The 27,289-nt window shown below is 46.2% G+C and overlaps 1 long non-coding RNA gene across 1 annotated transcript; it reads left to right on the plus strand.

Annotated features, from left to right (window-relative positions):
* Positions 1 to 209: 209 nt before the first annotated feature.
* Positions 210 to 26,494, plus strand: LOC120996385. The gene is made up of 3 exons (XR_005777765.1): positions 210 to 220; positions 15,941 to 15,945; positions 26,360 to 26,494. It is a non-coding gene; the product is annotated as an uncharacterized LOC120996385 (long non-coding RNA).
* The last annotated feature ends 795 nt before the right edge of the window (positions 26,495 to 27,289 follow it).

The following is a 27,289-nucleotide window of genomic DNA, read 5'->3' on the forward strand; positions in this document are numbered from 1 at the left end:
TCAGCTCAGCAGCAGACCCTTACCCCTAATGTTTAGGGAGTCACCATCATAATTTTTCAAGAGTGTATATGATGCCCTCCTTTATGTGTAATAAAGGGTGTATTGGAGTGACGGTTCCTTGTAATTTTTGGCAGCACTTGCACTTTATATACATGTAAATCTACAGGAAAGAATGTTTCCTAACAATTTTTCCTCTAATATCGATTTTATCTTCAGTTTTGTGCGTATTACTGTCAGTCTGTAAAAGTGGCGTACTACTCGGACAATATTGGTCCCAGCAGCAACCTGGGAGTCCAAGAACCTTCCAAACATCCTCCCCGTGTTGTTCCTGAACCATTTCAGTGGTGTTTCCATCAATGTCTGTGTCATGCCCCACTCTGACGATGTGCGGAGGTCGGCCAGGATAGCAGCAAGAGTTTAGTATTTGTTTTGGTGTCGTGCTGGATCTGCCCTCATCAGGTGCACTGGGTGGAGTCATCAGTTTAAATGGTCTCCAGCTAAGTGCTCTGAGCAGATTATACTGATCATTTTGGTCTGGGAAGGTTGGCTGTCAGTTCCTGCTCTCAGAAGATAAGTGTCATTCTAGTTTGGTTGTTTGTATCATCTTTCCCATCCAGGTTCTGTACGAGCAGGCTGCTCCTATCTCCCACTTCACTATCTCAGGGAGTTCAGGGTTTTGTCAGTCCAGGCTGGAGGACACAGCACACCTACCTTCAAGGTCTGCCTGTGGGCTGAGCAGCGCAGGGAAATAGGTCAGTGATAAACTAGGAGGTGACCCTTCCCCTGTCTCTCGTCCAGAGCCTGGTTGGTGTGTTATCTTTTATACTAAGTGCACGTCCGCCTTGACAGTCTGACATTTTCCTGTGAACCAGACACCCTCCCCTCTTCAGAGCAGGGGGTGCCTGGCTTAATGCTCGGGTTCTCCCATTGACTTCCATTGTGCTCTCGTGCTCTGTAGAGCACCCGAGCATCGCAAAATTTTCTACTCAAGCACCCGAGCACTTTGGTGCTCGATCAACACTTGTCATGACTTCTTTTGTTGTATAGGCAACTTTCATCTCTCATGGCATTATTATCACAGGCAGGCTTACAATGTCAGATATAACCTATATGAAGATAACATAGGATCCACCATTCACAATAGGCGATATCACAGCTTATCTACTATCTACAGACCTCTGCACAGGTCACAGTACATGGCTAGAAAACTCTCCAATAGATGTGTCACGATTAGTGTGGGGGGAAAACTCCACACTGAACACAGGAGGGAAGGGGAACAGTAACTGGGACTAGAAACTAGGGAAGGAACAGGTCACCTCCTAAACAACCCTAATCCGGGCCCTAACTACCTATCAATATGAATAGACCTTGACGGTAGGAATATTCATAAGCTGTATACCTAGGCCCTTATATCCCTATAAGGCCCTGGAATGAGGTTAGGAGTGCGTTCTCTCAGGCTTGCAGCAAGGACACTGTCTGCGGCAGGCCCGGTCCTCCTGAATGATCCAAGGCTTCCGCAGTTAGGTTCCTATCGCAGGGCTCCAGAGGAACCTCTTTATGAAATCCTTATAGACTCCAATGTTAATGCAATCTAATGATCGCTTATTCAAGTTCCCTAGTGGAATTTTTTAAAATTGTAAATAAAAAAAAGTTTTAAAAAATATAAAAATGCATCAACTCTCTTTTCCCAAAATGAAAATAATAAAAAAAAATTAACATCATCTGCATTGCCGCCTCTGGAAACGCCTGTACTATTAATATATAAAATAAATGTGGTAAATGTGGAGTGTGTTTTAGTTGAGGGAGGAAATAGATTCAGAACATATGGTACCTCATGAATCCCCAGCCCAAAAAAAAAAAACATGAAGCAGATTTACTAATTCTGTTTACTTTTTAGACAGTGCAAACATAGACTAGACCTGGGGTCGGCACTCCAGCTGTTATGAAACTACAACTCCCAGCATGCACACTTGCTCAGCTGTTCTCAGATATCCCACATAATAAATTAGAACAAGCTGGAAGTTGTATCAAAGTATGGAGAGTAGAGAGAAAGGCGGCACTGCCAGACGTCACCCCGTCTTCAACTACCTGTCTCTTGCCCGTCTAGGTGGTGCACAGCCTTGACAGTGAGCTTGCAAACATGAGGAGAGGAATAGAAAAGCAGCACTCGCCGGCGTGGGTTCAAATCCTTTATTCGTACAAAAAAGGTAAAATCTTCGCGCTGGAGCGTGCGGTGCGATACAGCTGGAGTCAGCGGCGACGGCCGTTTCGCTCTAACTTGCACTTCGTCAGGCCAGTGACAGCGCTTCTTATACCCGTCACTGCGTCTAGTTGTCGTGGCAACCAAGACGATTTTTACTCCTCTGCGCACGCTCAATCCAGTCCAGCTGAATACACTGATTTACAAACAACATCATGACAGACAGTTAGATAAATGCGCTCAGGTCGTTTCTATCATTTAGTCCAAGCGGACCTACGGCGTCGGCTCTAATAATCCACATGGATTCCTTCTGTAGGAGAGCACGGTGTCTGTCCCCACCTCGGGACCTGAATGGCACCTGCTCTATCCCCGCAAAGGAAATACATTGTGGATTACTGCTGTGTTCCTGGGGAACGTGCTCAATGAGCCCGGTGCAGCCCTGGTTGTATGGTTTTCCCTATGTAAAAGGCTCCACATTGGCAAGTGATCAGGTAAACTACATAGTCACTTCTGAAAGTAATAAATTGGGTAACAGAATGAGAAACCCCACCAAATGATAACTGTTTCTTTTGGTTATTATAGTTGCACTTGAAATTGCCCTTAGGTTTACCCGATGACAGACAATTACTGGTTACTTTGTTTTTAAACCTGCTCCTTACAATCTGGTCTTTTATGGTGTGACATTTTTTGAAAGCTATGAGTGGTCTATTATTCACAACCCCTTCTAAACCTTCCTCATTTTTTAGAATGTCCCAGTTGTTGCAGATGGCACGTTTTATGAGGTTTGCCACAGGACTGTATTTAAAGAGGACCTTTCACCGATTCTTACCCTATGAACTAACTATACAGATAGGTAGAGCGGCACCCGGGGATCTCACTGTACTTACTATTATCCCCGGGCGCCGCTCCGTTCTCCTGCTATGCCCTCCGGTATCTCCGTTCCCTAAGTTATGGTAGGCGGAGTCTGCCCTAGCGCTGGCCAATCGCACTGCAGAGCTCACAGCCTGGGAGAAAATAACCTCCCAGGCTGTGAGCTCTGCGCTGCGATTGGCCAGCGCTAGGGCAGACTCCGCCTACCATAACTTAGGGACTGGTATCTCCGCCTACTATAACTTAGTGAGCGGAGATACCGGAGGGCATAGCGGGAGAACGGAGCGGCGCCCGGGGATAATAGTAAGTGCAGTGAGATCCCCGGGTGCCGCTCTACCTATCTGTATAGTTAGTTCATAGGGTAAGAATCGGTGAAAGGTCCTCTTTAAAGGTAAAGACAAATCGTTCTATTTCCTTATGGGCTTTTATATTTCTCTTATGTAACAGATCTTGTTGAGTAAAGGAACCCACTTTCTTTTTGGCGGTGTCTATCTCCCTCTCTTTGTATCCTCTGTCTAGTAATTTACCCTTTAACCCCTTAAGGACTCAGCCCTATTTCACCTTACGGACTTGGCCATTTTTTGCAAATCTGACCAGTGTCACTTTAAGTGCTGATAACTTTAAAACGCTTTGACTTACCCTGGCCGTTCTGAGATTGTTTTTTCATCACATATTGTACTTCATGACACTGCTAAAATTGGGTCAAAAAAATTTATTGGAAATTTGGAAAAATTTGCAAATTTTAAAGTTTCAGTTTCTCTACTTCTGTTATACATAGTAATACCCCCAAAAATTGTGATGACTTTACATTCCCCATATGTCTACTTCATGTTTGTATCATTTTGGGAATGTCATTTTATTTTTTGGGGATGTTACATAGCTTAGAAGTATAGAAGCAAATTTTGAAATTTTTCTGAAATTTTCCAAATTCCACTTTTTATGGACCAGTTCAGGTCTGAAGTCACTTTGTGAGGCTTACGTAATAGAAACCACCCAAAAATGACCCCATTCTAGAAACTAAACCCTTCAAGGTATTCAAAACTGATTTTACAAACTTTGTTAACCCTTTAGGCAGGGCTTTTTTTCTCAGAGAAAAGGTGGTGGAACTCACCCCCCCCCCCTCCCCTGGCCACGCCCCCTACCCACCCCTAGGACCGCCCCTTTAGAGAACAGGGATACACTGTGCCACACAATACTGTATATTGTGGGGCACAGTGTAGAGGTATACTGTATATTGTGGGGCACAGTGTATAGGTATACTGTATATTGTGTGGCACAGTGTAGAGGTATACTGTACATTGTGTGGCACAGTGTAGCGGTATACTGTATATTGTGGGGCCCAGTGTAGAGGTATACTGTATATTGTGTGGCACAGTGTAGCGGTATACTGTATACTGTGTGGCACAGTGTAGCAGTATACTGTATATTGTGTGGTACAGTGTAGCGGTATACTGTATATTGTGTGGCACAGTGTAGGCTATATGTCTACAACATAAACATATTTCACATGAAAACTTACTGTTACTTGGCTTGGCCCTTGGGGATCTCGGACGCCACTTCAACACTTTGGCCGGGGGCTCGGCGGAGCTGATGTTGTGTTTTATCCTAATGAGAAAGATTTCATAATAAGGATTTGGAGAAGAGGCAGAGGCATAGCAGAGCAGGGAGAGGCTGGTGCTGCTACTAGGGGGCTCATACCATGGGGGAGTAATAAAGCCCACCATAATGCCCCCCAGTAGAAATAATTCTCCTTATAATGTGACAATGCAAAAAATACTCCCTTATGCCCCCAGTTGAGCTAATGTTCCCCATAATGTGCCAGTATAAAATACCCCTATATAGTGCCCCCCAGTAAATGCCCCCATAGTGCTCCTCTCCCCCTTCCTCCTAGTGCCCCCCATAATGTACCAGTATAAAATGCCCCATATATCGTGCCCCAGTAGATGCCCTCAGTGTCCCTCATAATTTGCAAGTATAAAATACCCCTTCTTAGTGCCCCCCGTAGATGACTCCATAGTACTCCTCTCCCCCCTTCCCCATAGTACCCACCATGTGTCCCAGTATAAAATGCTACTGTACAGAGCCCCCCATATAAAATACCCCTTCTTTGTGACCTCAGTAGATGCCCCTATAGTGCCCACCAATAATGTGCCAGTAATAAGTGCCACAGCCAGTAATAAGTGCCCCCGATCACGTGCCAGTAACAAGAGTCCCCCATTACGTGCCAGTCATAAGCCCCCCATCACGTGCCAGTAATAAGCCCTCATTACGCGCCAGTAATAACCCCCCATTACGTGCCATTAATAAGCCCCCCCATTACGTGCCGGTGCCAGTAATAAGCCCCCCCCATTACGTGCCAGTAATAAGCCCCCCATTACGTGCCAGTAATAAGCCCCCCCATTACGTGCCAGGATTAAGCCCCCCCATCATGTGCCAGTAATAAGCCCCCCCATCATGTGCCAGTATTAAGCCCCCCATCATGTGCCAGTATTAAGCCCCCCCATCATGTGCCAGTATTAAGCCCCCCCCATCATGTGCCATTAAGCCCCCACCATCATGTGCCATTAAGCCCCCCCGCCCCCCCATCATGTGCCATTAAGCCCCCCCCCCATCATGTGCCAGTTTTGTAATAAGCCCCCCAATGTGCCAGTAACACTATTGTAAAAAAAAAAAAAAAAAATAACAAACTTATACTTACCTCAGGGTCAGCGATGCGATGCAGGCCTCTTCCGGCCTGTGTCCCGCGCTGTATGGCTCAGGTGGCGCGATGACGTCATCGGGCCGCCTACGCCGGCCTCTGATAGGCTGCCGGCCTAGTGCCTGCAGCCTATCAGAGGAAGGGGAAGAGACACGCCTCTCCCTCCCCTGCACCGCCGCAGCACAGGCAGATTACTATGGAGATGAGCGCAATGGAAGCGCTCATCTCCCTGTGCCCGGCGGCGGCTCACTAACTACGGCCCAGTAACTAAAGGGGGCGGGGCGGGGGAAAATAGGTGGCAGAACGCCAGAAAAAAAGCCCTGCCTTTAGGTCTTCCACAAGACTTCATGGCAAATGGACATAAAATTTAAGAATTTCGATTTTTTGGGAAAATTTTCCAATATAATCCATTTTTTTCAGGAACAAAGCAAGGGTTAACTGCCAAACAAAACTCAATATGGGTTGCCCTGATTCTGTAGTTGGCAAAAACACCCCATATGTGGTCGTAAACTGCTGTTTGGCCAAACGGGAGGACATAGAAAGAGGGGAACGCCATATGGGTTTTGGAAGGCAGATTTTGCAGGACTGGTTTTGTTTATACCATGTCCCATTTCAAGCCGCCCTTTGCACCACTAGAATCGAAATTCCAAAAAAGTGACTCCATCTAAGAAAGTACACCCCTCAAAGTATTCAAAACTGGGTTTACAAACTTTGTTAACCCTTTAGGTGTTCCACAAGAGTTAATGGCAGATGGAGAAACAATTTTGGAATTTCGATTTTCTGGAAAATTTTCCATTTTAACCCTTACTTTATTACTGGAAAAAATGGGTTAACAGCCAAACAAAACTCAATATGGGTTGCCCTGATTCTGTAGTTTGTAGAAACACCCCATATGTGATCCTAAACTACTATTTGGCTAAACGGCAGGACATAGAAGAAGGGGAACGTCATATGGTTTTTGGAAGGCAGATTTTGCTGGACTGGTTTATTTACACCATGTACCCTTTCAAGCCCCCTGATGCACCCCTAGAGTAGAAACAATTTTAGGGGTAAATCTGATTTTTGGTTGCTCTATATTACACTTTTTTGAGGCAAGGTAACAAAAAATTTAAATTCAAAAATTGTCTCTACATTCGCTATTTAGTTTTGTGGAACACCTAAAGGGTTAACAAAGTTTGTAAAGTAACTTTTGAATACCTTGAGGGGTGTAGTTTCTTAGATGGGGTCACTTTTTTGGAGTTTCTAGTCTAGGCTACATCAGGGGGGCTTCTAATGGGACATGGTGTAAATAAACCAGTCCATCAAAATCTGCCTTCCAGAAACCATATGACGTTCCCTTCGTTCTATGCCCTGCCGTGTGGCTATATAGCCATTTACGACCACATATGGGGTGTTTGTGCAAACTACAGAATCAGGGAAATAAATATTTAGTTTTGTTTGGCTGTTAACCCTTGCTTTATTACCGGAAAAAAAGGATTCAAATGGAAATTTTGCCAAAAAATGGGTGTTTTGGCATCGTTTTTATTTTATATTTTTAACGCTGTTCATCCGAGGGGTTTGGTCAAATGTTATTTTTATAGGGCAGATACTTACGGACGCGGCGATACCTAATATGTCTACATTTAAAAATTTATTTAGATTTTGCACTATATTATCATTTTAGGAACCCAAAAAAATGATTTTAGTATCTCCATAGCCTGGGAGCTACATTTTTTTTTTTTTGTTGGGCGACTATCTAATGTAGAGGCTCATTTTTTGCGGGATGAGATGGCGGTTTTATTGGCACTAATTGGGGGTGCATATGACATTTAGATCGCTCGCTATTACCCTTTTTGTGATGTTAGGTGACAAAAAATGGCTTTTTTTTTTTACACGTTTTTCTGTTTGTTTTTTAACACCGTTCATCCGGGGGGGTTGGGTTAAATGTTATTTTTATAGAGAAGATTTTTACGGACGCGGCGATGTCCAATATGTATGGCTCTCAGACTTTGGAGACACTAAGCAGGCATCCTCAAACTGCGGCCCTCCAGATGTTGTAAAACTACAATTCCCACCATGCCTTGCTGATGGCTGTAGGTTGTCTGGGCATGCTGGGAGTTATAGTTTTACAACATCTGGAGGGCCGCAGTTTGAGGATGCCTGCACTAAAACTAATATTTTTTGGGGAAAAAAAATTGTTTCCGTGTCTCCAAAGTCTGAGAGCCATAGTTTTTTATGTTCTCTAGTGTACTGTTGGGGATTATAAAAATGTAGTACTCCATGGAAGTGTGATACTCCCTGAATCAATCGATAACGCAGAGGCCCGGATGATCAGGGCAAGTGTCACATTGAGTAGTGGTGTCCTTCCGTATCCCCCTCCTGCAACACACTCTGCACTTTTTTTGGGTTCGTCCCTTCTTTCCAGTATGGGGGACCACACCTGGAAAGTGTTGGCCAGGGACGATCCGGGCGCCTCCAATTCCCGAGGTACTCCGGCTTGCTCTTTCCCGGTCTGAAAAGATCAGGTCCTTGAGGACTGCCTTATAGAATTGGAGGAATGTCCCTGTGCTGCCAGCGCTTCGGGATAATACAAAAGCCTTGTACAAGGCAACCTGTACCCAGGGCCGGTGCAAGGATTTTTGCCGCCCTAGGCAAGATAAAAATTGCCCCCCCCCCCCCCCCTTATCAGATGATCTGCCCATATCATGTTCCACCCCTTTCTCAGCTTTTAAATTAAAAGAACTGCTATGTTTCCCTTTCCAGCTTCTTGTAGCCGTCTCTTTTTGCGGAATGGAATTGCGGACCCATACATTTCTCTGGGGCCGCACAACCTGCGGCCCCGATCTGGAATTGCGGACCCGGATCCGCAATTCCGATCCTGAAAAAAATAGAACATGTCCTATTCTTGTCCGCAATAGTGCCGGCAATGTGCGGTCCGCAAAGTGCGGAATGCACATTGCCGCTGTCCGTGTTTTGTGGATCCGCAAAACACACATGGATGTGTGAATGGACCCTAAATGTGAGGTAAATTAGTTTCCAAAGTAGTATTAATAACTAAACAATTAAATAATAAACATATTGCATTGTCTACTTACCACCAGGACAATAAGATGATCTGGTCTCTGGCTGCAGCCTGGCTCTGGGGACTCCCTTGTCACTCTCTTCCCCCCCCTCCCTCCCTTGTCACTCTCATTATCCCCCCCTCTCCCTTGTCACTCTCCCCCCCTCCCTTGTCACTCTCTTCCCCCCCCTCCCTCCTTTGTTACTCTCTCCCGCCCCTCCCTCCCTTGTCACTCTCCCCCCCCTCCCTTGTCACTCTCCCCCCCTCCCTTGTCACTCTCCCCCCCCTCCCTTGTCACTCTCATTATTCCCCCCTCTCCCTTGTCACTCTCATTATTTCCCCCCCTCCCTTGTCACTCTCATTATTTCCACCCCCCCTCCCTTGTCACTCTCATTATTTCCACCCCCCCTCCCTTGTCACTCTCATTATTTCCACCCCCCCTCCCTTGTCACTCATTATTTCCACCCCCCCCCTCCCTTGTCACTCTCATTATTCCCCCCCTCCCTTGTCACTCTCATTATTCCACCCCCCCCTCTCCCTTGTCACTCTCATTATTTCCCCCCCCTATCCCTTGTCACTCTCATTATTTCCCCCCCCTCTCCCTTGTCACTCTCATTATTTCCACCCCCCCTCCCTTGTCACTCTCATTATTTCCACCCCACCTCCCTTGTCACTCTAATTATTTCCACCCCCCCCTCCCCCCTTGTCACTCTCATTCTACCCCCACACCCCACCTCTAATGTAGCGTGGCCGAGCTCTGTTCGATCCACGATACAGGAGCATTTGTTTCCTGTACCCGGCCGGACTGACAGGAAGTGCACACTAAGTGAGCACTTCCTGTCAGTCCAGCCGGGTACAGGAAACAAAAGCTCCTGTACCGCGGACCGAACAGAGCTCGGCCACGCTACATTAACAACAGCACACAGCAGGCGCAGGCAGGATTCTTTAGAGCGGCAAGCGCTCAGCCTCAGCCGCTCAGGCGGCGCAGCATAAGGGGCGCCGCCGGCCGCCCGAACTTATATAAGCAACTTCTTTTTTTTTTACCGCGCCGGGCGCCCCCTGCTGAGTGGCGCCCTAGGCGACTGCCTAAGTCGCCTTACTGGTGGCGCCGGCCCTGCCTGTACCAAGTAGACTGCAACTTTTTTGTACCATGCCCTGGTTTTGCACATGGCATTATATGGCTTGAGGACTTGATCAGAGAGATGAACTCCTCCCATATACCGATTGTAGTCGACGATACAATCAGGCTTGAGGACCGTTTCCGCGGTACCTCGCACAGGGACAGGGGTGATGCCATTACCGTGGATTGTGGACAGTACAAGGACATCCCTCTTGTCCGTATACCTGACCAGCAACAGGTTTCCACTGGTAAGGGCACGGGTCTCACCCCTGGGGATAGGTACCTGGAGGGGGTAGGTAGGGAGGCCGCGTTGATTTTTACGCACGGTCCCACAAGCGGACGTCGATCTGGCGGCAAGGGACCTGAACAAGGGAATGCTAGTATAAAAGTTATCCATGTACAAGAGGTAACCCTTATCCAGCAGTGGGTACATAAGGTCCCACATGAGTTTCCTGGTAACACCCAGAGTGGGGGGACATTTTTGGGGTTCAATACGGGAATCTCGCCCCTCGTACACACAAAATTTGTAAGTGTACCCTGAGGCACTCTCACAAATTTTGTACATTTTCACGCCATACCTCGCCTGCTTAGTGGGAATGTATTGGCGGAAACTGAGTCTCCCCTTGAACGCAATGAGAGACTCATCAACCGCGACCTCCCTTCCAGGTATGTAGGCCTGCGCAAATTTGGCCCCGAAGTGATCGATGACCGGCCGTATCTTATACTGACGGTCATGGGCAGGATCACCTCGGGGGGGGGGGAGGGGGGGGACATGCTGCATTATCTGAATAATGCAGACATTTCCGGATGGCCTCAAACCGGGGACGTGTCATGGCCATACTGTAGAGTGGGGTCTGGTAGAGGACGTCCCCACTCCAGTATTGCCTGACACTGGGTTTTTGCACTAGACCCATGTGCAGCACGAGGCCCCAAAATGTCCTCATCTCGGCTGCACTGACCGGCGTCCAGCCACCGGGTCTAGCCAAAAAGGAGCCCGGGTGCTGAGCAACGAACTGTTGGGCGTACAGGTTCGTCTGCTCCACCATCAGATTCACAAATGGGTCACTGAAAAAAATACTAAAAAAGTTAATTTCAGTAAATCCCACTGTGGGAATCTGGATTCCTGGATTGCAACAAAATCCGGAATCTCGGGCTCAAAATCCACTGGGGGACACCAGCTAAGTTCACCGGCAGGGGGCTCCGGTGGGCCGGGAAACCAGTACGAGCCCCAGGGCGGCTCGTACTAGGGTGGGCCACAGGGTCCCTAGCAAGTGGGGCCCCTGGCTCCGCCTGGCGGCGTCTCTGCCGCCTTGGGGGCTCATCGTCATCAGATGATGAGGAGGAGGATGCGGATGACAAGAGGAACGTGGGGTCATCCTCATCCTCACTGGGGCTCTCGGAGTCGGAGGCAATCTGGGCGTATGCCTGCTCCACCGAGAACATCCGGCGGGCCATGGGTATGTGTGTGTGCGTAAAACTTTATTGTTTGTGCGTGTGTGTGGGGGCACGGGTTTTTGCGTACTAAAAAGTAAAAAAAAAAATAAGTTAGTGTTAGGAAAAAAAAAAAGTTCAGACTTGCTGATCAGCGGTACAACGCTGATCAGCGGTGGGGCGGGGGGGGGGGGGGGGGGGGGGGGGGGGGGGAAGGGGCGGGGGGGGGAATCTAGGGTCTCAAAGCTGGAAAACAGTAAATTTAGATAAAAGTGTTTTTGTTTTGTTTTTTCCCCTAACTAACTTTTCCCTTCTATCCATGCCTAACGGTGCCTCTCCCTCACTGACCCTAACCTACCTGGAGGGTGATGGGTGCCGATGGGGGGATCGCAGGAGCCTGGTGAGGACAGTGCTGCACGGTGCAGGTGCTGAACAGGAAGAGGAGGGGAGAAAGGAGCGCTGGAAGTTTGAATCTCGCGCCTCTCTCCCTGCACCAATCAGCACCCTGGACAGCGGCATTCAGCACCACGGCCAGCACCGCCTCTCCCAAATGCTCGTACTGTGATTGGTGGTGTGTAATCACACCACTGATCACAGTCTTTTTCCGGTTCATCGGCTCACCGGAGACCCGAATGGACCGAAAACGCAGCAAACCGCAGGTCTGAATTGACCTGCGGTTTTCTGCGATCGCCGATGCGGGGGGGGGGGCACATGACCCCCTTCCCCGGCGTTGTGACAGGATGCCCGCTGAATGATTTCAGCGGACATCCTGTTCGGATTAACCCCCGCCGCGCCGCAATCGCGATTTAAAGTTAGGACATACCGGTACGCCCTGAGTCCTTAAAGGGGATAATTCCTCTGACTGTCTCCTATAGCCTTCTTCCGTGTTGTTTATCCGCCTCAATCGCATGAACTGGCCATAGGGTATGGATTTTCTAACACTCTCTGGATGGAAGCTCCTGTGATGCAGAAGGGAGTTCGTGGCTGTAGGCTTACTGTGACCGCTAGTAAATATGCCTTTCTCACCAGCCTCAACATATACATCTAAGAACTCAAGAGACTGTCCCCCATAATTGAGGGTAAATCTCATGTTCATATTGTTACTGTTGTTGAGATAAGACACGAACTCCCCGCATTGCATCTCAGTGCCCGACCAGATCATGAATACGTCGTCGACATATCTTAAGAATAGCTGTATATGTTGCAAGTATGGATTGGCCGTGGTGAAGACATACCGGTCTTCAAAAACGGTCAAGAACAAATTGGCATACGTGCAAGAGACAGGCGTACCCATGGCCGTTCCCACCCTTTGACTATACCATTGGTCATTAAACGTGAAAGCATTGCTAGAAAGAATAAAGTTAAGTGCCTCTGCTATGAACTGACAATATATGTAACTCTTGTCAGTTTTGCTCAATATTTGGCTGATCGCCTGGATCCCCATGTCATGTGGTATTCTAGTATAGAGACTTTCCACGTCCAGTGACACCAACGCGAGTCCCTTGTGCCAATCAAACTGGTTGATGGCCCGAAGGAAATCGCTGGTGTCACTTAGATATGTGGGAGCCTTAGATAGAAGGGGTCTAAACAACCAGTCAACATATTGGGACAGGGGTTCTGTAAGAGACCCTATGCCCGCCACAATGGGGCGGTCTGGAGGAGCAGTTAGAGACTTGTGTATTTTGGGGACAAAATACCAGGCTGGTTTGTTCGGATATTGGGGTACCAATTTTTCAAACATACCAGGTTAGAAGTGCGTTCTCTCTGGCTTGCAGCAAGGACACTGTCTGCGGCAGGCTCGGTCCTCCTGAATGATCCAAGGCTTCCGCAGTTAGGTTCCTATCGCAGGGCTCCAGAGGAACCTCTTTATGAAATCCTTATAGACTCCAATGTTAATGCATTGGAATCTACGAGAGAAGCAATCTAATGATCGCTTATTCAAGTTCCCTAGTGGAATTTTTTAAAAATTGTAAATAAAAAAAAGTTTAAAAAAATATAAAAATGCATCAACTCTCTTTTCCCAAAATGAAAATAATAAAAAAAAAAAATTTTACCATTTTTTCATCGCTTCACCCTCCCAGAAAATTGAATAGAAAGTGAACAAAAAGGTCATACAGAAAAAAAATACAGATTACCCCATGAAAAATTAACCCTTACAAAGCTCCATATGTAGTGTACGGGAGCTGTAATGCCCGTCACTACAGAAGGGTCACTGGTGTGCTGTCGTTTCTCCTTATTTAAGGGAAAGTTGGTATAAGTCATCTTTATAAAATGTAATGTAATGTAATGCTATGTATTTCCCTGTTGCTGTAAAATGTGCAAATACAGGCCTGCTAGGGGTGTCATTTCAGCTCTTAGTCACTAGAGGGAGCTAGGGAGCCCTAGTTTATATAAGGCCCAGTCAGGGAAAGGAAAGTCAGTCTAGAGTCTGTAGTCTAGTCTAACCAGAGTGAGAACCAAGTTGGGGATTAGACTATGTCAGAGTCAAGTCCAGGCCTGAAGCCTGTAGACCAGGAGAGGGTATTGCAGTCCCTGTAACCGGGTTCCAGATCCAAGGAGAAGGTTCCCCTCCTGAGTTCATATATGCAGAAGCAGGAACACCACAGTTAACCAGCCTGAGGAAACTGAGAGAGACAGAGGCAAGTCCAGAAAAGCAAGAGGTACTAAAGACAACAGAGGAGGTACTTGATAATTATAATACCAAGGATATACGCCAGAGCTAGGGCATCAGGCCTTGGAGAAGAGTTTCTATGTTCCAGGATCAGTCAGGAATAGAGTGCAAGCCGCCTGTACTGCAAGTCCTGTGTTTAACACTCTGAAGTCACCTTGCTATATATATATTGCCTGCATCAAATGTACTGCAACCAACTGTCTGCAAAGGAACTGCGCTTCCATCTATGTCCATGTATGATGACTACTAAAGTTTGAGTTCTGTTTTAACATCACGTGGTTCCTCAGTTATTCCTGCTATCAGCAAACGGCGTGCCACCGTTTAATTGGCACTGGCGTCACGAACATTACTTATCATCACCTGCCCTTGCAGAGAGTCAGCTGTCTCAGGTTAGTGTCACAATTGCACTACAACACCCAGGAACATTTTTAAACCTAACTTGAGTATGCTGCACCTCTCTTTTGGCTTCACGAACAGGATACGCACGCTTTCTAGTGCAAGAAGCGTGAACTTTGTGCCTTATACAGTTGCCCTGTGACCAAAGTGACAAATTGCCTGTTTTATTAAAGTGGACTTTGTGGACTGAAAAACATACTAAAAGTGTCCCTAAAACCTCTAAAAAGCGATGTGCAGTGTTGCGCTATCAAGAGGAAAGAAATCGCCACATCAGAGTGTAGTTTTGTGGACTTTTCATCATCCTGCTTGCTGTCAGTGAATAGACAGCGTTTCTACCAAAGATGGCCGCTGAGCTTGCTGAAATTGCTGCTGCGTCATCTTCATCCCGAAAAGGCCTTTTTGATGAAGAAGCGGGAAAAGGTTCAAGGTCAGGCGCCACAGCCTGTCTGGACATTTGCATGTCTGCCAGCATGGACTCCGCCTTCCATATACTGGAATACCTGGGGGGCGGCCTCCCAGTGCAATGGGAGGATCTGGCTGATCTTATTGGCGCCACCCTGTCGCTCTCCAGAGAAGGATCGAGCATGTTGGACAGTGAGGACTGTTTTGCTGCAACGTCCGCGCCGGAGTTACCAAAAATGAATAATGTTGGTGTAGAGCCTGAGGACGCTCCACCGGCCTACTCTCCGGGACCGGAGAAACCCGCCTGCCCGGCACTGGGGAAAGAACCAGAGCACCATTATGGCTCTTGGAGAGACTTCTTTCAGCCCTCTTTCAAGTGGTCCTCATTAATGGCAGAGATCCGGGAGGCCGCTATCAAGCGGAATACAAAGACTAAAATATATTATGAGGAACTGACCAAGACTATTCACGAGCGCCACACCGACACCCAACCCCGCCTGGAAAGGAGAAAGGGGTTGGTGGTGTCCTTTGACAAAACCCGTGGCTACGGGTTCATACAAGACTACCTAACTGGCAGAGACTTATACGTCAACAGGAGATCTGTCAAAAGAGACTACCTCCCTTCGTATCAGCATAGCCTCCGCGAGGGAGAGGAGGTGGAGTTCACCCCTGCCGAGAGCCTGAGAGGCCCATATGCAACTGCCGTGACCCGTCCCAAGCGAGAACCTGAGGACTGGGAGGCAGGAGAAGACTACTCTGGCTGCGAGCGGGAACCTGAACGCTCTCCAGAACCGGCCCACCACGCCTTCCAGGAGCGGGGCTCCTTTATTGGGCCTAATGTCTTCTGGCAGCCAACCGTGTTGGAAAAATGGGTGAGCCCCTATCCTTCCCCCGAGCTGCCTCGACGGGAGAAGACAATCCAGGACTTGGAAAATCTCAAGGGACTCCGTGTTACCCTGGAGAATATCCGGAAGGGTAGGAGACCCGATGCGCCACCGGAGCCTGCAGCGGCCGCGTTCGACGCATCGTTGACTGTACCTGCGCCGGCGGCGCCAGCAGAGGACAGCGATTCTGACACGGAAAGCATCGGTGACCAGATTGTCCGGCTGGAGGAAAAGTTGCGGGAGCTGCGCAAGATTGCCACCGCCAGGATCCAGACGCCGCCTAAGAAGGACGAGGTAAGGGTGCCTGTCACCACCCGTAAACCACCTTCTACTAATGTTGCTCCGTCAAGGTCCCAAAGAAGACCCCCTATTGCTGTGAATTGCTGCACAGAGCCCACCGGACCGCTTGCGGCGGCGGTACCAAGTCCACTACAGCCTACAGTAGTTATGCCGGGACCGGTACGGTCCACAAGAGTGTTTACCCCTAGGCCTATGGGGCCAATACCTATCAGGGGCCCCTTCACTTTGCAGCTGCCCCCTGACGCCGTGATGTGGGCACATCCTCCTGTAGAGGACTACTACAGGCCATATTTGCCAGCAGAGCCGGGTGATTATGACATGCCTCTGTGAATCAGCCTGCTAGGCCTTTGATTTATTTTGCTAAAAAAATGATGTTGAGAACTTAACCCTTCCAGGACAGGAGTCCTATGTTTCCTGGTCGTTTGTTGCTGCTGCCAGTTTATCCACGGCTCAGTGGTAGGTGTTGACCACTGAAGTATTAAAGTCAACAAAGCCAAGTTTGTTTCCAGGACCTCCTGCCTGCTTCTGCTATCACACGCCAAGTTGTGCCTGTTCCGTTGTTGCACCTTTTACCCTTAACCCCCTTTTCAGGTTGATCAGGGGTATTACAGCACTTGTTTTATATTGTGCAACTTGATACTAAGGAACCGTGCCCGGAGATAGACTCAAAAGAACCTGAGCCTCTGAGATTTTTGCTCTTTTAAAAGGAATGTGCCCAGAGAAAGACTCCACCGCATGAGAGCCTCTGTGATTTATTAGAAAGGTACCTGGGTACGGACTCATATTTGTTCTTTGAGCCTCCAAGAACTTTTATACTGTTTTACCGTTTCTTGCTGTTCTATTAAGGACAATTTACACATATGGACTATCCTGGTATTAATGTCACGCTGTGCCAGGTCAGCGCCCCAGTTCCATTCACTATCCTGAGAGAAGAGAACGACGCCCCTTGTCACCACCCTTCACCTTTGCCAATTGGACCTGATATGAATGTAAATGCAGATGAATTACATATATGTATGCCTGCATGTGTCTTTTTCTGTTTCAGGTAAAGATTCCAGTTGGGCGGGCCCTGATGGAGTACGAGGTCGTACTCAGCTTAAAGCAGTGGGGTATGTAGTGTACGGGAGCTGTAATGCCCGTCACTACAGAAGGGTCACTGGTGTGCTGTCGTTTCTCCTTATTTAAGGGAAAGTTGGTATAAGTCATCTTTATAAAATGTAATGTAATGTAATGCTATGTATTTCCCTGTTGCTGTAAAATGTGCAAGTACAGGCCTGCTAGGGGTGTCATTTCAGCTCTTAGTCACTAGAGGGAGCTAGGGAGCCCTAGTTTATATAAGGCCCAGTCAGGGAAAGGAAAGTCAGTCTAGAGTCTGTAGTCTAGTCTAACCAGAGTGAGAACCAAGTTGGGGATTAGACTATGTCAGAGTCAAGTCCAGGCCTGAAGCCTGTAGACCAGGAGAGGGTATTGCAGTCCCTGTAACCGGGTTCCAGATCCAAGGAGAAGGTTCCCCTCCTGAGTTCATATATGCAGAAGCAGGAACACCACAGTTAACCAGCCTGAGGAAACTGAGAGAGACAGAGGCAAGTCCAGAAAAGCAAGAGGTACTAAAGACAACAGAGGAGGTACTTGATAATTATAATACCAAGGATATACGCCAGAGCTAGGGCATCGGGCCTTGGAGAAGAGTTTCTATGTTCCAGGATCAGTCAGGAATAGAGTGCAAGCCGCCTGTACTGCAAGTCCTGTGTTTAACACTCTGAAGTCACCTTGCTATATATATATTGCCTGCATCAAATGTACTGCAACCAACTGTCTGCAAAGGAACTGCGCTTCCATCTATGTCCATGTATGATGACTAATAAAGTTTGAGTTCTGTTTTAACATCACGTGGTTCCTCAGTTATTCCTGCTATCAGCAAACGGCGTGCCACCGTTTAATTGGCACTGGCGTCACGAACATTACTTATCATCACCTGCCCTTGCAGAGAGTCAGCTGTCTCAGGTTAGTGTCACAATTGCACTACAACACCCAGGAACATTTTTAAACCTAACTTGAGTACGCTGCACATAGACTTAACTTATAAAAAGTTATAGGGGTCCTAATATGATGATGAAAAGAAAAAAATGCTCCCATTCAAAGCATCATTCCAGGAGTCACACCCCCGATAAGGATAAGTCATAAATAGTAACCGATATGAAATCAATCATTAATGAATTTTTTTGGTAGCGTTTCTGTAAAAACGAATTTTAATTCATTGGTTTAAGAGATAGAAAAGGAAGGGGAGGACATATTAAAGGGAATATTTCTGGATCTCCAAATATGTCCCCGATGAAGCATATCTAAAACTCTGGGTTGGGCAAGTTGGTCTGAAAAGACTGGATTTTAATTGATATGCACAGTTGTATACAGGGGCATAGCTATAGGGGGTGCAGAGGTAGCAGTCGCTACCGGGCCCAGGAGCCTGAGGGGCCCAAAGACCCTTGTGCCTTATAAGAAGACACCGGTGTTATAAAAAGTACATACTGGTCCAGCAGTTACACCCCTGGCTGGAGGGAAGGGGTTTGGTTAAGAATTTGTCTTTGGGGAGGTACTGGTTCAGTTTTTGCCTCAGGCAGCACGAAGGCTATGTGCTTCCCTGGCCACAAAGCACTGAGGGAAGGGGGGCCCAAGCTGAACTCTTGCACCAGGGCCCATGAACCTTTAGTCACCCCCCTATTTATATATTTACCTTGTGAGTGCAATAAATCTTGTTTTTTGCTATTCTACAAGTGGTAATGCTTCACAGTTTGGATCTCCTTATTCTTTTCTCTTGAGTGAGAGAGGTTAGATGAGGACCCAGGTAGAAGCAGTTACCACTAGTAACTGAAACCAGTGTTGAACTGCATCGCATTGTGGCTCCTTGAAGGATCTACCGGGGACATCTGTGGAGGAAGTACATCCAGATCCTTGGAAAGAGCAGCGTGGATCTACAAATTTGTTCAATGTTAGAGCAGAGAGAAAATACTTTGCAACGATCCTGCAGTGCTTTTATGGTATAGACTATAGCAAGGATCACATATTTTACTTTTGTTTGAGCTAAAAGTAGATAATTAACTAAATCAAACAAAAGTGTCAAAATATTAGAATTGGTCATTTATTTATTGAGGACAATGATCCAATATCACATGTCTGTGAGAGGAAAAAGTATGTGAACCTTTGCTGTCAGTATCTGGTGTGACCCCCTTGTGCAAGAGTAACGGCAGCTAAACGTTTCTGATAATTGCTGCACATCGGCTGGAGGAATTTGAGTCCATTCCGCCATACAAGACAGCTTCAGCTCTGTTATGTTGGTGGGTTTCCTCCCATGAACTGCTCACTTTAGGTCCTTCCACAACATTTCTATTGGATTAAGGTCAGGACTTTGACTTGGCCATTCCAAAACTTTGGAGGACATTTATAAAGACCATCAATTTCATCGCCGGACTTGATTCTTTCTGCGCAGCCGGAGGATGAGCCAAATTTATGCAGCAGCTCAGGCCTCTCATAGATTTGGCGCATCCTCCCACCTGCCATGCGACAGACTAAAATCTATGGCAGCCTCCTAGCTGCTGTAGATTTCTGTCTTAATTCACACCAGAAAGCTGGAGTGAATGTGCAGCGGGCCGCCCCCCTGGGGCCCTATTAGAGGGTTGGTACCCAGGTGTAGGAATGGCCGAGTGGTATAGGGTGGCCTAAAATGTCTCTTCTAGTGTAAATGAGTGTCACGGTGCTCCTACATGGATACGGTTGGACCCCAGGTGTTGGCTGCGAAGCAGACAAATAGGGGGGAATAGTTGAGGAATTTGAAGAAATCCAGACCTTGTGATGAAGTTGAATAGCAGCTTTACTTTGATAAACTTTCATCAGACACAATCTTCCAACTTTGTCTTGGTCCCAGCAGGCTTTAGCATTAAAACTCTGGCAGGCAAACTCAACTTTGCTACATCTGTTGCTCTCTGGCTCTGCTGTGCTGACAGGCTTGCTGTTTTACTTAGCTTCTTCTTTATGCTGCAACTTCTCTCTTTGTAGTCTGTCTCTTTATTATGCCAGGGAACTCTCCTCCTGGCTCCTGAGGCTTTAAGCTGTGGCCTCCACGGCCAGCAAAGCTGACGGCACTCTGGCAGACTTAGTTTGGCCAGGGCATGTCCAGCAGAGATGTGCCCAGAACACCCTCCCTACCCTAGCAGATGGTAAGCTAGACTAACTAGAAACTGGGACCCACCCTTCCTGCAGGAAGTGGGACTCACCCACTTCTCTCTAGAGGGGGGTTAGAATGGAATGGAAAGCTCCATTCTACCTAACTGTAGCTCTGCCGTATTTGTTGCCACCTGCTGGTGAACCAGGCACATTACATTTGAACATAACAGTTGCAAACATTGGAAATGCACAGCGTAGTGGACCTGGAATAAATACACAAGATGACTTTATATTAGCCCATTAGAGATAGTAGTGGGGTGAAGAAGTGGTAATGCCACTCTGGGGTGTTACAAATGCAGATAAATGTGCTGGGCCTGATGACCCCACCTCACCATGCCACCTTTTTTTAACACTTTTCAGAAGGGGCGGAGAAAAGTTGAAAATTTTGCAGCAAATATAGTGTGCTTCAAAATTTGCGACTATTTTACACCACTGTGGCGGAAATACCATAATAAATGTCCCCCTTTAACTTTATTCTTCTTTAAAGAGTAACTAAACCTTTATCTAAACTTTTAATATGTTGTCCCTCCCTAATGCCCTAATAAAACTAACTCTAATATACTTTATTAATTCATTTTCTATTTTACTACTCTTTTTCCTACCTAAAGCGCACCATTCACTGGTGCGCTTAAAACTCTGTTCTCTGTACACTGCTGAGCTGTACGGAGTATGGAGTAAAAATTTTTAATGGCCCGCAGCAGCGCTGTGAGTACGGGCAGGAGCTCACATTGCTCTTCCTGCCCTGCTCCCTGGACTGTTACTAACTCTTGGCATAGCACATGGGTATTCTGTACCCATGTACTATGCCAGGATTAGCTGAGCGGAGTGGGCTCCTGCTTCTGCCTCCTCTGCTAAGCTAAGAGCTGACATGCAGTTCTCTTAGCTTAGTGGAGCAGGCAGAAGCAGGAGCCCACTCCGCTCAGCTAATCCTGGCATAGTACATGGGCACAGAATACCCATGTGCTATGCCAAGAGTTAGTAATAGTTTCCCTACCTGCTGCTGATTGACAGTTATTTTCCATATGAATCAGCAGCAGGTGGGCAGGGGAGTGGCTATAGCTCTGAATTAAATAAACGCTGGACTCACTGACATCACGCTGGACTCCAATCAGCTCATTAGCATGCGGCATCTTTGTGTGTATATTATGAGGTAACCGTCTGTCACACCAGTAAGTGAATACATCTAAGGTACTTTTTAGTAGTTAATGATTGTAGTTAATTAGTTAGATTATAATCAAATATCCACATGACAGGTTCCCTTTAAGTCAATGCAAGATTTTAGTTTTTATAACATTCTGTTTTCACTTTGTCATTATGAGGTTTTGAGTGTAGATTGATAACGAAAAAGATTAAATATTTTTGGTTTATTTTAGCACAAGGCCGCAACATAAAATGTGAAAAAAAAATAAAAATGTTTTAACTAAATAAAAGAAATCATACCTCACTGAGCCCACATTCCCATACTTCCTGGTCCTTCTTGACACAGAAATGTGAATGCACAGCCAATCACTGGCTAAGGTACCATATTTTCCAGCGTATAAGACGACTGGGCGCATAAGACGACCCCCAACTCTTCCATTTAAAATATAGGGTTTGGGCTATACTCACTGTATAAGACTACCCCTCCAACGCACACTAAATAAAAATTATCTTTGTGCCAAAGGGGCTGTCGCCGTTTTGTGCCCAGCCGCGCCCCGAATTCTGGATCCCAGAGCCACCCCTCTCTTAATTTATTCACTGCACTTCCGTTTTTTTATCTTCTGAAGCCACTCGTAATCTAGCGCAATCTTCTGTCTTCTTCTTTGATGACAGGAGGAAAAGGACCTGTGGTGACGTCACTGCGCTCATCACATGGTCCATCACATGATCCATCACCAAGCCGGGCTGCGCGAACAAGTGGATGAGGTGAGTTAAATTATATTTTATTTTTTTTAACCCCTCCAGCCCTATTTTACTATGCATTCTGTATTAAGAATGCTATTATTTTCCCTTATAACCATGTTATAAGGGAAAATAATAAAATCTACACAGCACCGATCCCAAACTTCTGTGAAGAAGTTCCGGTTCGAGTCTGGGTACCAAACATGACGATTTTTCTAACGCGTGTGCAAAACGCATTAAAACGCTTTGCAGTTTCGGGGAAAAATCACACATTTTCCCGCAACGCACCCGCATCTTTTCCCGCCTGTCCCCCCCAATGCCCGTGTGAACCCAGCCTTAGAGTGTAAATGTTTATGACTCATCCAAGGTTATATTTGCCACTAGGCAAATGCGGTAGGACGCTTATGCAGCTGAATTTATGCGCAGCATTACAATGAGCGCCTTTTTTTAAGAGATGCTGTCCCTAAAAACATGCAATTGCTTAAAGGGGTTGTGTCACTTCAGCAAATGGCATTTATCATGTAGAGAAAGTTAATACAAGGCACTTACTAATGTATTGTGATTGTCCGTATTGCTTCCTTTGCTGGCTTCATTTATTTTTCCATCACATAATACACTGCTTGTTTCCATGGTTACGACCACCCTGCAATCCTCAAACATTGCTAGGATTGCCACCCGGCCCAGTATTTTAGTGCCCCTGCCGGTGCCGGTAATTTTTTTCTACCAGCAATAATAATTGCTGGTATTTTCCATAGGTTCTGTTAATAATGAGCGCATCCAATGTGGAGTGCTCATTAGTACAGCCTTTTTAAGAAAAAGAAAATGCACTCACCTCCTCCATTTACTCGTGCCGCAGTGAACGCTCGCTGCTGACTGGATGTGCAGGACAGGACCTGTGAAACGTCGTCACGCTAGAGCACAGGTCCTGTCCTGAGCTTCCAGTCAGCAGAGCCAGCAAATGGAGGAGGTGAGTTCATTTTTTTTTTTACCATTTTTTTTTTACTATTACTGGGGGGGAGGGGGGGCACCAATTTATACGCCCAACAATTCATTGATCAGAACATTACATCGCCATACGCTAGACCCCTAGGTTCGATCCCAGTAATTGCAGCAGAGATTATAAAGTTTTGGGGACTCGTGCTGCATATGGGCGTTGTAAAGAAGCCAAACGTTAGACAAAATTGGAGTTCGGACATTTTCTGCCAGACTCCAATTCACAGTAACACCATGACCCGGAAACGATTTGAGTCAATTCGGAAATTCCTACACTACAACAACAATGCACATTGCCCACCCCAAAACGACCCGACATTTGACCGTCTGTTCAAGGTTAGGCCTGTCATTAACCACTTTAACACCAGGTTTGCTGAGGGGTACAACCCTGATAAAAATGTCTGTGTAGATGAGTCCCTATTGCTTTTCAAAAGGAAGGATTAGATTCTGCCAGTACCTGCCAAGCAAATGGGCAAGGTATGGCATAAAGATATAAAAACCTTGTGAGAGTAGCTCCGGGTACACCCACAAGATCCACATTTACAAAGGGAAAGATTCCTGGATAGAACCCCCAAAATGCCCCCCCCCCCCCTCCTCCTCAGAGTTAGTGGGAAGATTGTGTGGGACTTACTGCACCCACTGCTAGATAAGGGTTACCACCTCTATGTGGATAACTATTATACCAGCATACCCCTATTCATGTCTCTAACTGCCAGAGTTACTGTGGCTTGCGGCACGGTGCGCAAAAATCAGAGAGGCCTCCCTAGATCCCTGGTAGGACAACCACTGAGAATGGGTGAAAGTATGGCTCTCCTCCATGAGAACACGCTGGTGGTTAAGTACAAGAGGGACGTCCTTGTACTGACCACCATTCACACTAACACCAGCTCCTCTGCTCCTGTACAAGGTACCACAACCACTACCCCCAAACCAGTTTGTATCCTGGACTACAACAGGCACATGGGAGGGTTGGATCTTTTAGATCAACTTCTGAAGCCCTACAGTGCCTCATGAAAAACAAAAGTATGGTACAAAAAGCTGGCCGTACACATTGTGCAGATGGCAATGCGTACATGCTTTTTCAATCTGCAGGAACTTTCCTTCAGTTCCAAGAGGTGGTTATCAAGGCCCTAATTTTTCAAAGCCAGGCCGGGGAGGGTCCCAGTACTTCAGGAAGTCATGGTGCCGGTGTTGCACCAGGGCAACATTTTCCAGGTCAAGTCCCTCAGACAGCAAGGAAGGGAAGGGCCCAAAAAAGATGCAGGGTGTGTTCCAAAAGGGGGATAAGGAAAGACACCATTTACCGCTGTGAAACCTGCCCTGTGCATGCAGGAGTGTTTCAGAATCTACCACTTATCCATGGAGTATTAATTTAATTTCATCCATGATGTACCCTGTAGTTTTACCACTTTATATCTCTGATTTACTCCGCATAGCTTACAGATCTACTTTTCACCAACCACTACATATTCATTTCTGTGAAACACCTGTTAGGTCAAAAGTATCCTTTCCACCACTTAAAATGTTCGTACAGGGGTGCTCTTTTCCAAAAGGTCACTTCTTGGGGTTTCTAATTCACTTCTTGGGGTTTCTCAGGAATCTTTTAAATGCGACATGGCACCTAAAATCCATGTCTTCCTATTCAGGCCTGCCAGCAAAATCCATATTTTGCTGTTTGCCTGCTGTGCGCCCATACAGCAGGCTACGAGCACATAAGGGGTGTTTCCTGAATGGGGAGAAAATGGGGAACATATACTGGGGTGCATTTTCTCCTTTAACCCCTTGTGAAAGTGAAAAATTGGGGTCCGCTAGTAACTTTTCATTTTCCCAAATTTGTGCTTTGAAATCCTTTAACAAGTGTTTCTGACTTCTGTGAGACACCTGTTTGCTGAAAAGTACCCTTTTTTACCACTTAATGTTTGGATAGGGGTGCTCTTTCCAAAATGGGGTCACTTCTTGGGGTTTTTAATTTCTGGGGACCTCCAGAATTTTTTTAATGCGACATGGCACCTAAAATCCATGTCAGCCAATTCAGGTCAGCATATTATCTTGACTCTAGAGCCCTGTTGTGCACCCATACATCATTTTTTGAGCACATATAGGGTGTTGCCCTATTCGGGGGGAAATGGGGAACAAAATGTGGAGTGCATTTTGTCCTGTTACCCTTTGGGAAAGTGAAAAATGTGGGTGTAAAGCAACTTTTTTGTGCAAAAAATGCAATTTTTCATTTTCACTGCCAAGTGTTTCCTAATTCTAGGAAACACCTTTGAGGTCAAGCTGCTCACTACACACCTTGAAAGATTCCTTGAGGGGTGTAGTTTCCAAAATGAGGTCACTTTTTGGGGGGTTTCCACTGTAGGGCTACCTCAGGGTGTCTTCATATGCGACATTGCTCCCAAGTACCATTCCAGCTAAATCCACTCTCCTAATGCCATATTGTGCTCCTTCCACTCTAAATCCTGCTGTGTGCCCATACATCAGTTTTTGAGCACATATGGGGTGTTTCTGTAAACCTCAGATTCAGGGTAACAGATTTTGAGTTTTGTTTGGCTGTTAACCCTTGATGTGTTGCAGAAAAAAATAGATTAAAATTTAAAATCTGCAAAAAAAAATATGAAATTTAGAAATGTCATTCCCATTTTCCTTTAATTCTCGTGGGACACGTGAAGGGTTAACAAAGTTTGCAAAATCAGTTTTGAAGAGCTTGAGGGGTGTAGTTTCTAAAATGCGGTGATTTTTCAGTGGTTTCTAATATGTAAGCCTCACAAAGTGACTTCATAACTGAATTGGTCCTTTAAAAGATTGGGATTTGAAAATTTTCTTAAAAAATTTAAGATTTGCTTCTAAACTTCGAAGCCTTCCAACGTCCCAAAAAAATAAAATGTAATTTTCAAAATTATCCAAACATGAAGTAGACATATAGGAAATGTAAAGTAATAACTATTTTTGGAGTTATTACTATCTATTTAAAAGTTGAGAAATTGAAATTTGGAAATTTGCTAATTTTTCAAGATTTTTTGTAAATTGGGTATTTTCTTTATAAATAAAAATGAAATATTTAAACTCAAATTTACCACTGTCATGAAGTACAATATTCTCAGAATGGCCTGGATAAGTAAAAGCGTTAAAGTTATCACCACATAAAGTGACACGTGTCAGATTTGCTAAAAATGGCCTGGTCCTTAAGGTGAAAAATGGCAGGGTCCTGAAGGGGTTAACTTTCTCTACATGAAAAATTTAATTTGCTGAAGTGAGACAGCACCTGGGTCTGAATACTTTTGTAATTGCATATTATTAAAAATTTAGCACAGCCACTGAGCTATACAATAAAATCTATCTGTATAGCGCCACCTGCTGTTTTGTTCTTTTCCTTATTTCTCTGTCCGGCTCACTGAGGTGGATGTGCATTTTCAGTTCCATCTTAAAGCTGCCACCAGCCGTATCTACTGTAGGAAGCTGACAGTAAGGTCTCCTTCACACATCAGTGAATCACAGACAGCACACGTGCACATGGATTTGAATGTGTTAATTGACACATCAGTGATTTTCAACTGAGCGCGGGTCAGTAGAAACACCAGGGAGACATGCACTACTTTGGTCCGTGATGCAGACCAAACACGACCATTGAAGTCTATGGGTTTGTGGAAAAGCATTAACGTAATACTGGACCATTGGTAGGGGAAGCTCTGGAAATTAATTTTCAGCCTAGCAGTGTATGTGGATTACGGATGACACAAGAAGGGCAAAAATGGACCAAACACGGATCCTTCACGGAGATCTTCACAGATGAACAACTGACCGTCTTATTAAGGATGTTAAGATGGACACGGATGGGAATATCAAGACTGGCGTCAGAAATGCTAGTCCTAATAAATCTCTCCTATATGTGACGCCAGCCATAGCTGCCAACTGCCCCAAATTTGGCGGGACTGCCCCTGATTTGAGCTAACTCAAACACCACCCATAAGTGGATGTTCCCAGGTAAGGTTGGGGCGTTCCTAGGGGCATGGTTTAGGCTACATTCACCCGACTGTATGAATGAGTCCGCATCCATTCCGCAATTTTGCGGAACGGGTGCGGACCCATTCATTTCAATGGGGCCGCAAAAGATGCGGATAGCACACGGTGTGTTGTTCGCATCCGTAGTTCCGTTCAGCCGCCCAGCAAAAAGGATAGAGCATGTCT

Source organism: Bufo bufo, chromosome 3, assembly GCF_905171765.1.
Source record: "Bufo bufo chromosome 3, aBufBuf1.1, whole genome shotgun sequence".
Lineage (NCBI taxonomy): Eukaryota > Metazoa > Chordata > Amphibia > Anura > Bufonidae > Bufo > Bufo bufo.